General features: G+C 37.1%; 1 pseudogene; it reads right to left on the bottom strand.

Annotated features, from left to right (window-relative positions):
• Window positions 1–9840: 9840 nt before the first annotated feature.
• Window positions 9841–9929, bottom strand: LOC136382639 (small nucleolar RNA U3; annotated as a pseudogene).
• Window positions 9930–10189: the final 260 nt, after the last annotated feature.

Here is a 10189-nt window from a genome sequence, read left to right as displayed (position 1 = left end):
ACTTGAAGACAAGTTTCATATCTCCAAGGCTTGACCACAACGTCAAAATATTTCTGGAGTCACAGTGATCTCCTTGACTCCCAGCCCAGCAAATGTGTGACCTTGGACATATCATTTTCCTTTTCTGAGCCCCAATTTTCTTATTTTGTAAAATGGAGTAAATACTAGATAAGAATAGTGTTGGGGGTTAAGTGGGTATTATATATAAAGCACTGAGTACAGTGCTTAGCTCATTTTAAATGGCTAGATAATGGGAGTTGTTAAAAATAGAAAAATGATAGCAATTCTTCTACCATGCTTTTTTTTAAAAATTTACTTTTTATTATTGTTGTTGTTCTTCTGATTATTGGCCAAACTGAGTGGCTGTGCCTCGAGTATTGTCCTAACTTCATTCTAGTTACCCTGGGACACTCACATTCTTAGAATTTAGAAACAGCATGTCCTTTTTAAAACTTTAGCTCATGGTTGGTTCCTTAGTGACCACTGAGCGTGGCTCCCTGTCCCCATCATTTTAGGAAAGAAGGAAGAGCTTCCAAGGCAGATTGCCCTTTGACAGATTCTCCCTAAGGACACATAAGATTTGCTCCTCTATGCTTCCCTTCCTTATTATTTCACAGACTGTCCCTTTCTCTCGCAGATGTGGACAAGGGAGAAAATGGTTGTGTTTAATATGAAAAGTTATGGCTGGCATTTAAGTTTATAATTATTGTTGTGCATGGAAAATGTATGGACAAAACGAAAGTGGCTTTCAAAGGACCGTGTTTGCTGAAACTGTATTCAGTATCATTGGCTGTGAATTTAAGCATCTTATTTCCTCAACAGCTTATAAGCTCCTTAAAGTTAGGGGCCATGCTGTTTATTTATTGTGTATGTAGGTAGCCTGTGCACAATTCTGAGTAATGAAATGTGTACTTGAACAAAAGATATATGCAAATGAATATAGAAGAAGTATCTAATTATGTCTATGACCTTTATATGTTAAAGTATGGTACTTTATACTAATGTACCATCTGAAGGCAGGCAGACTACTATAATAAGAAGACCTTGTATATACTCTAAGTGCGCATTCTAAGATGGTGTTTCTGGTCAGTGAGTAGTGAATGAAATACCCAGGGTCTTTCCATTTTGTGGCTCTGTCATCACATGGCGTTTTGTCTATATATCTGGTGTAGTAGGAATCCCCTACCCTCTTAAAATTGCCACCAATAAATAATGCACAAAACTGCTGCTCATTTTCTACTTATATACTCACCTAACCTCATATGGCAAAACTGAAGGAGGAACATAGGTTTGGATAGTTCTTTATGTAGCACGATGTGACATTGGATGTTTAGTCTCATTCTTTGTCTCTAATCACTGATGCCAGTGGCAGCCTCCCACTCCTGGTTATGACTCTGAAAACTGTCTCCAGATGTTGTCATATGTCCCCTGGGTATAACTTCACCCCTGGTTGAGAACCTCTAGACATGCACAATGCATAGTAGTGGAATAGGGATAGGATGATCACACGATAAAAACTCCCATTTAAAAAGACAAGGATGTAGGGGATGGAGTTCAGGGGACTGGGTGAAAAAGGGGAAGGGATTAAGAAGTACAAATTGGTAGTTACAAAATAGTCAAGGAATGTAGAGTGCAGCATAGGGAATCTAGTCAATAATATAATGACTAGGTATGGTGCCAGGTCGGTACTGAAAATGCTGGGGGAAAATTTTGTAAACTATATAATTGTCTAACCACTATGCTGTACACCTGATTCTAACACAAAATAATGCTGAATGCAAAATGTAATTGAAAAGTATTTAAATTAAAAAATAAAATAAAAAGAGGATGCAGAAGAGTCATCAGTTTGGTCCTGCGCCATGATGGGATCCTGGGAACAGGTGCTGTGAAGTGCAGAAAGTCTCTTGATTAGAGTCCTCAGACTCTCCTGCTTGCTGCCTGGGACGGACTCCCTCCAGCATGCTCTTCCCCGCCTGTTTCTCTCCCGGCCACATCTGAAGCGCTCAGAGGTGCCCATGCCAAGCTTGCACAGCCTGCTTGCTGCTGGTGCAAGTTCTGTGCCCAGGGGATGTTTTATGACTTAAGCAGTTAAAGGTATCTTTCAGCCGGGCTTGTGGTTTCATTGGCAATATAATTCTCTCAAAACCTCAGTAGAGTCTGATCTATTTGCTTCTAGGGAGTTCTAGGTAGCAGCAACCATGTCCTAAGTTTTTGCCTAGATGCATCCTCCATATTTCTTGTCTTCCTTGTCCCCATGCCTCTTTCTCTCAAATTAATAGCACTTACCTTGAGGCTATCTGAAACAAGACAGGGGTAGAAATATAACAACTTTAATCTATCTTTGCCACAAGGCTGAGTTCCTATATTTTTAAACCAGGAAGTCTTAGTGGCCTTTTAAAAAAATTATCTCCTATTCTTTGCAATCTATGAATAATCGGCTTCTTAAAATCCTGTCATGTTGTTTAATTTCTGTTTGCAAACCCTTGCCTGTAATTACTTGCTATGAGCAGCAAGAAACAGCCAGTGAGCACCGCTATTCTGACACATTCTGTCTGCTGCTTCCAGAGCAGCAGGCTCAGGACGCACTTGATCTTCCTTCCCAGTGATTGTAGATGGCAGTTTTTAGCAGACGTGTCTCCAGCTTTCTAGACCGAGGAATCTATTTCTGTACTACCTGTTGCGGGTCCCGCGAGTTCTTCACAGCTACAACTTTTATCAGTTTTTGTTAAAGCAGTACTTCCCTTGAAAATGCTACATTCCTGTATTAGGTAAGGCAGATTGAATTGCTTTAACACATACCCCCACATGTAAATGCACATACATGATATTTCTATAAAACAAATGAATTTACTAGTTGTTTTCCTTTTAAGAACCTTTCTTTGAAAAATTACCTTTTAGAAAGTGGCATTTAATATGGGCCTTGAAAGGTGGATGGATTTTAACAGAAGGTTCTGTGGTGGGATGAGGAGGAAGGAGGAAGAGTACTGGATTGAAATGTCTATTATAAATAAGGGGAAAACAAGGGAATGTTTGCTAATCACTTGACCATATCAAGGTATAAAGGAAATAGCAGATAAACTTATTAATATTACATTTGGTAAAATAATACATTTCAGGATGAGAATTTTAGCAAAAAATTTCACTAAAATTGATTTTAGAAGGTAAATATTTTAGGTAGATAAATCTAATAAAGTGCTTTGTGTTCCAAAAAGCACTTTTTGTCTCAAAAACAGATACATTTATTAATAAATTTCATAAACATTGTATATTCTATCCCACAATCTACATTATGATATTAAAAGAATTCCTGAAGTTACATATCTTTTTTAGGCCATATTTGTCAAACACCTTCAATACTGCAAATCTTTTTTCTACATAACACATTAACATTCATGAAAAAGACTGACTAGAGAAGAGAGAGATTGAACGTGGGGAGGTAGGGCAGAGAGCAAGTTTAACAGACCTTAGGAAATGCATTGAAGAATTTTCCTTTGAAAATAAGTAGGACTTGGCAGCAAACTGCATTATTAGGTAAGAAGGGAAAGCAGGCAAGAAAATAAGAATGATTCATAGCCTGACCAGGTGGTGGCACAGTGGGTAGAGCATAGACCTGGAATGCAGAGGACCCAGGTTCGAAAGCCCAAGGTTGCCGGCTTGTGCGTGGGCTCATCCAGCTTGAACGTGGAATCATAGACATGACAAGGTTGCTGGCTTGAGAAAAGGGGTCACTGTAGCACCCCCCCCCCCCCGTCAAGGCACATATGAGAAAGCAATCGATGAACAACTAAGTGCCACAACTATAAGTTGATGCTTCTTGTTTCTCTCCCTTCTTATCTGTCTGGCCCTCTCTCTCTCTCTCAAACAAACAAACAAACAAACAAATAAATAGATTCATAGATGATACTGGGTTTTGGAATGTGATAAATGGAAAATATGGAGATATTAATCAAAATTAGGAAAGTAAGGGTGGAAAATTTTATTTAGTTTGAGCTATTCCACATTTAAGTTGCTTGTGAGAATTTCAGGTGATTTCTAGCAGGCAGTTGGATATGTAGGCTGTACCTCTGGGATAGAATAGAGCTTTGGAAGTCACTCATAGATGACATAGAATTGAGTATGAATTCCTGATGAGAAATGAAACATCCACTTCAAGAAAAGAGTTCTTGGGGGAACAGCCATATTCAGAGAGATAAGAAGAAAAGAAGTGAGTAAAGTTGAAAAGAACAAACAAACAGCAAACAAACAAAAAAACTAGTCACGTAGGAAAATCTAGCATGCAGTATTCTGGAATGGCTCATGGAAGTTGACAGAAAATGATGGGGAACAGGTGAGGACAATGGATATTGCCTTTATCATTTTCCTAGAAGAATTCCACCTTGTTTGAAAGCCTGTACTTTTCAGAATACTATTTTTGTTGTGTTTGGGATTCAAAAAATGCTTTGTTCTAGAGACCTCTGTTATCTATACATTGTGTACTATCTAACCCAGGAAAATCATGGTTTTTATAGCTCATCTGCTTCTGTGACCCAACTGTGTAAAATATAGAGGGGAGGGAGGAAGTGTTCATTTATAGGTAGATACTTTTCAATTCACTTTCACAGAAGGGTTCTGTATCAACTTGATACACATAGAGTTAAGCCCTAGGACCTAATCTGAATTGGGAAGTTGAACAGTAATGTTCTCTTGTAGCTCAGAGAGCATGAAAACAGTAGTCTATCATCATCTACACATCTCAGAGCTTTCCAAATGAGAAGAGGAATCACAGGTGCATTTTGGGTGCAAGCAATATGTTTTATGGTAACTGTTGGCCATGGCAGCCTGGAGAACAGTTGAGTAATTAAAACTGAACTCATCACTGCCCAATAAACTCTCCATTATCATTCTCACTAGAGATACATCTCATGAATTTCTTGCTGGCATCCAAGTTGAAGCTCATGACCTCACTGCTGTGGTGTGCTTTGACAAAGCCAGCCAATGAAGGATTCTCTGCAATATTGTCAACACCATACTCTGTGTCAAATGATCCATCGGGACCAATTTTATGAGAATAGCTCCCAAATTCAAGCATCATTAGCCGAGCAAGTAATACATTGTCAAAACCTTCCAGCTCCCCGGAATCTAGGTGATTTATCTCCTGGGAAACTTATAAATGAACATATTTTTCCTATACGATGAAGAAAAATGGAAGGTACCCTTATACTCACTTATGTCTTCAGAGAAAAAAACAATGGTGGAAGGTTTACTTATGAGAAAAGATTAAAAATGCTTAGGGACAAATACAGGTGGAGATAATGATAGCCTGTGAATATTTAACAGAAATAAAAACAGAAGAGAGTGAAATTACAGTATTTAAATGGCCCAGTAGGGGATAACTAAGAGTAATGGGATGAAAATAATGGAAACATTTAGGCTTATTCTCAGCGACATCTTGCTGGCAGTATTAGATGATCAACTCATCTCCTTAGGCAAGTGACGGAATTGCTGTCACCTTGGGAACTTGAATCTGGAGTAGAAAAATGCATAGGTTTGGTAGCAGACAGCAACTCTGCAGTGGCAGAAACATGGAGTTAGACTCATTTGTTCTCAATTTTTTCTGTCTTGAAATGTTGTGTTTCTCAAGACAAATAATGCTCAATGACTGTCCTTGATTGCCTCAGCAGCTGTGTAGGTATCATTTATAAAGCCTCATGCATGTCCTCAGAGAATGATTTGTCTGATCTATGCTCTTGTGGAGGATAATTTATTTTTAGCATCAACAATACATCTCTGTTCTAGTTATTGGGTCTATGTGTCATTTTTGACACGTGAATCTCATGCTTTTGATTATAATATGTAGCCTCAGATATGTACAAAGGTACACAAGAGTGACACCCCCTAAACAATGGGGAAGGGCTGGCAAAGCACAGTCTGGGAGCCAAGATGTCACTACTTGCAGAGGCATGTAGCACTCACAGGACTGTCGTCTGGTGCCAGTGGGTGAGTTTCAGGATCCCAAGGATTCCCTCATGTGTATGAAATCTTCTGTGTACCTTCTTTACTTTTCTTTTCTTTTGACAAAATCTGTAGTGTATTCCAGCTTCTAACAAGGATACACATATCCCCAAATTAAAAAAATAAAAGTGTAAGCGGATATTTGAACCAGATAGTCACTAAACGCCATTTCTTTAAGTTTTGATGATGCTGTGAGAATATCCAAAAATTCTTAGTGTTTATTTCTGAGAACTAAAGATATTTGCATTCTTGTCTAGTTCTCCTTATAGTAGTCTCCGGTCACAACTATAGAAAGAGGAAATGAGATGTTTGTATGCCTCATCTCAGGATTTGGAACACACTCTACCTGATCACGTTTTCTAAGTGCATTTATTTTTTTGAAACTGATATATGCTCACATTAAGGAATTAATGAAATGTAGAAAAGCATACAGCAAAAAATTTAAAAATCAGCTAAAACCAATTCTACTCTCCAGAAATAGCTATTATTACCATCAGGTGGATGCCATTCCAAATGTCTTTGTGTACAGATAAAAACAGACATATCACTATAAACCAGAAAAACTCAGTAAAATAGCATTATTTTAAAAATACTAATTATCGGAATGGTTAGTTTAATTTTATGCAAATTCAACAAAAATTAAAGAAACTTAAAGAAACAAGGAATTGAATATCAAATAAATATTTGCCATACAATGTATTATTGTTTTTCTCAATGATCTGTCCAAAGTTAAAAAACAATATTGTGAAAACCTATTGAAATTGGTATCATATTCTTTTTAAATATTACATTTTTATCTATCTCTTACCTTCCTTATTAAAATATTAGAAAACCAGCATTCTCCTACTTTCTCTACTACTCCCAATTACCTCATGAAGTCTTAATCTTAAATTTATTTCAGCTCTGAAATTCCTGTTTATTTATCTTTTTAAAATTATCTTACCTTGGAGCTCTTGTTTTATTTAATTTAATTACTTAATAAGATCATCTCTAGTACAAAAGATTTGTGGGGATTTTTATTCTGACCTTTGAGTTATTTTTAATTTTTTAAAAATTTTATATTGGATTCATCAATTATCATTTCTATTTCTCTCTTGGAAAATGTTCTTAGTCTAGTAACTAGAACTATTTCTACTGACTTTGCTTAAGGATCTGATTGATGTAATTGACCATTATTTTTCCTCATAGAGAAGAATTTCTTCATTCAGACTCTCCCATATGTTACTTCCCAGCCTAGATTGGCTGCTTCTACCTCTTGTGATTCAATCATTTATGCTAAGAGTTTGGAGTTACAGAATCAAAATTGTGATCATTTTTACATAAGAGATTCCCTAGGAACACTGATTATACCTGTGTATATTTTTTGAGAAAAAAATAACCTTATTTTGCAACTGCCATGAGAAAGCTATGTCTGGCCCATTCACAAAGTGATTTACAAAATATCTGGTTAATTGCATTCAGACCAATAAACAAGCTTCTATTCATTCAAAAAAAAAATGATTCATTAAGTTCAGTTTTTAAGACATCCAACTAGTTTAAATGTAGAAAAACCATAACTCATACTAAACATAATGAACATTTTTAACTTTACCAAGGAATAATTGACAGATATAATTATAAATATTTAAATATGTGGTGACTGGATATACATACACATAATGGACATTTTGACTATAAAAAGCACTATGAACTGGTAAAGGCTCAGTTCAACTGAGAGTTAAAACAAAATGTGTGTTTTTTTGGGTTTTTTTTTGTATTTTTCTGAAGCTGGAAACAGGGAGAGACAGTCAGACAGACTCCCACATGCGCCCGACAGGGATCCACCCAGCACGCCCACCAGGGGGCGATGCTCTGCCCCTCCAGGGTGTGGATCTGTCGTGACCAGAGCCACTCTAGCACCTGGGGCAGAGGCCAAGGAGCCATCCCCAGCGCCCGGGCCATCTTTGCTCCAATGGAGCCTTGCCGCGGGAGGAGAAGAGAGAGACAGACAGGAAGAAGAGGGGAAGGGGTGGAGAAGCAGATGGGCGCTTCTCCTGTGTGCCCTGGCCTGGAATCGAACCCGGGACTTCTGCACGCCAGGCCGACGCTCTACCACTGAGCCAACCGGCCAGGGCTAAAACAAAATGTTTTTAATACTTCTGATAAGCCAGCCTAAAATGCATTTTGTTTTTCATTATTAGACTATCTAACAAATTGCCCAGGAAACCGCTCTAACTCCCAACTCTACTTTGTCTATACAGAGCATATGAGGATGCTCAGTAGGGTAATTATCAGCCAGCTGAATGTAACACACAAAACTGGTCTTCCAATCTAAAAGGAGTCATGAATCTTCAGAGCTTCAGCCTCAAAACCATCTTACTCAAATCCTTCTCACTCCAATTTGGAAACTGAGGCTCAGGGTAAAAAGCAACTTGCTTGGGGTGTATCAAAGCAGAACCTGCCTTTCACTTCTGATCTAGAATCTTTTCCATTTCGCCACACAGCTTCTCTCTCAGATCAATTTTTTTCTCAACTACAGAACACACAAGAGGCTCTTAGGCCCTTTCGGGGAAATGAGTCTGTGAATGGGTGATTTATAGCTGCAATAATGCTTAGCCTGAAAATGCCCAAGGAAAGAAAACAGACTGTGATAGGTACTGCATGAATGAAACCCGAGGCTTATTTATACACCTAGACAATGTGGCTCCTTCATCAGAAAGGCCAGGATAGGGATGGGGACAATTTAGAGACCATGTAAGAGATTACTGAGGGCATTTTGAAATATTGATATTGCATATTTTTATTTTGTCCAGTAGAAATAAAAAGCAAAAGAGACTCTCATACAGACTGAAAAGGCAAAAAGGCATTCATTTTAGACACAACTGGGAGCAAATATGTGGAACATTTTGTCTAGCAGGTTGAATGTACCTAAGTCAATTTTTATGTTTGTGGTTAAAAAAATAAATTCTTTTAAAGAAATAACAGCAAATAAAAAGACTAAAGAACTGATGTTAAAATATTTTTAATATCAACTGTTAGGTGAAAAAAATCACAATGCAGAATAAATATATTATATATAATATATATTATATACATGAAGGCTGAAGAAAATGCTATAATATCTCTACATATGGATTTATGTAAATATATATACAGATCCCTACATATTTCAGTATCTATATATAAAGTGCTATACTGTATATAAAAGCATGGTAAAAAGTCTCAAATGATATATTCTAGTTAGCAGTTCTAAATCATGACTGATTTTACCCCCCTGGTAACATTTGGCAATACCTAGAAACAGTTTTGGTTGTCAGAGATGGGGGCAGGGGAAAGCTACTGACAAGTAGGGGATAGAAGTCAGGGATTCTTCCGACCGCATCCCAGTTCGACGCTCCATCCACTGCGCCACCACCTGGTCAGAAGTCAGGGATTCTTTAGGACCGCCCCTCAAGAAGAGTGATCCCACCTGCAACATCAGTCAGTTGTGCTGACATTCTGAACCCCTGCTCCACAGTGATCAAAATGGTGGTCTCTGGAGGGTCAACTAACTGGAACTTAGAAGTTAGAATATTGGACCTTCAAGCAAAACTTCTACTTTTACTTGTACTATTTGTACTTCCATTAATAAGAATGTATTAATATATTACTGGTGAATTTTTTAAAAGTGAAGTTAAAAATATAATAGATGCCCAAATGTAATGCCAAATTTAGATTTTCCCTTGAGTCCATTACATGAGAAATGTAATGATTCCTTTACACAAGTGGGTGATAAATGCTATTTTAATGGTGTAGTCTGGTTTGTTGAGAGTAAAGCAAACTCTTGATTATCTAAAGTGAGTGGCATTTTAGGGAATGTAAGTGGGAAAGACTGCTAATTTCATATTTCATAGTTTGATTTTTTTAATGTTATATCAAATTTGACAAACTATAGAAATGATCCCTGAAAGTATAGTCTTAGTTACATCAAATTTGAAAACATGAAATGAACCTTACTTGGTCATGATATGTTATTCATTCTATATATACTTAGATTTAATTTCTAAAATATTTTTGAATGTAAATTCTGAAGAGTATTAGCCTATAATTTTCCTTTTCCATATTGGTTTGTTGAGTCAAGTATATACTGGACGCATAAAACAGGTTGATATGGGAATTTCTCTACTTTTCTTTGTAATACTTTTGTGTCAGAATGGTATTTTTTCTTTATTAAGATTTT

Source organism: Saccopteryx leptura, chromosome 10, assembly GCF_036850995.1.
Source record: "Saccopteryx leptura isolate mSacLep1 chromosome 10, mSacLep1_pri_phased_curated, whole genome shotgun sequence".
Taxonomy (NCBI): Eukaryota; Metazoa; Chordata; class Mammalia; order Chiroptera; family Emballonuridae; genus Saccopteryx; species Saccopteryx leptura.
Note: the sequence above shows the minus strand (reverse complement) of the source record. Positions and strands in the feature narration are given on the sequence as shown.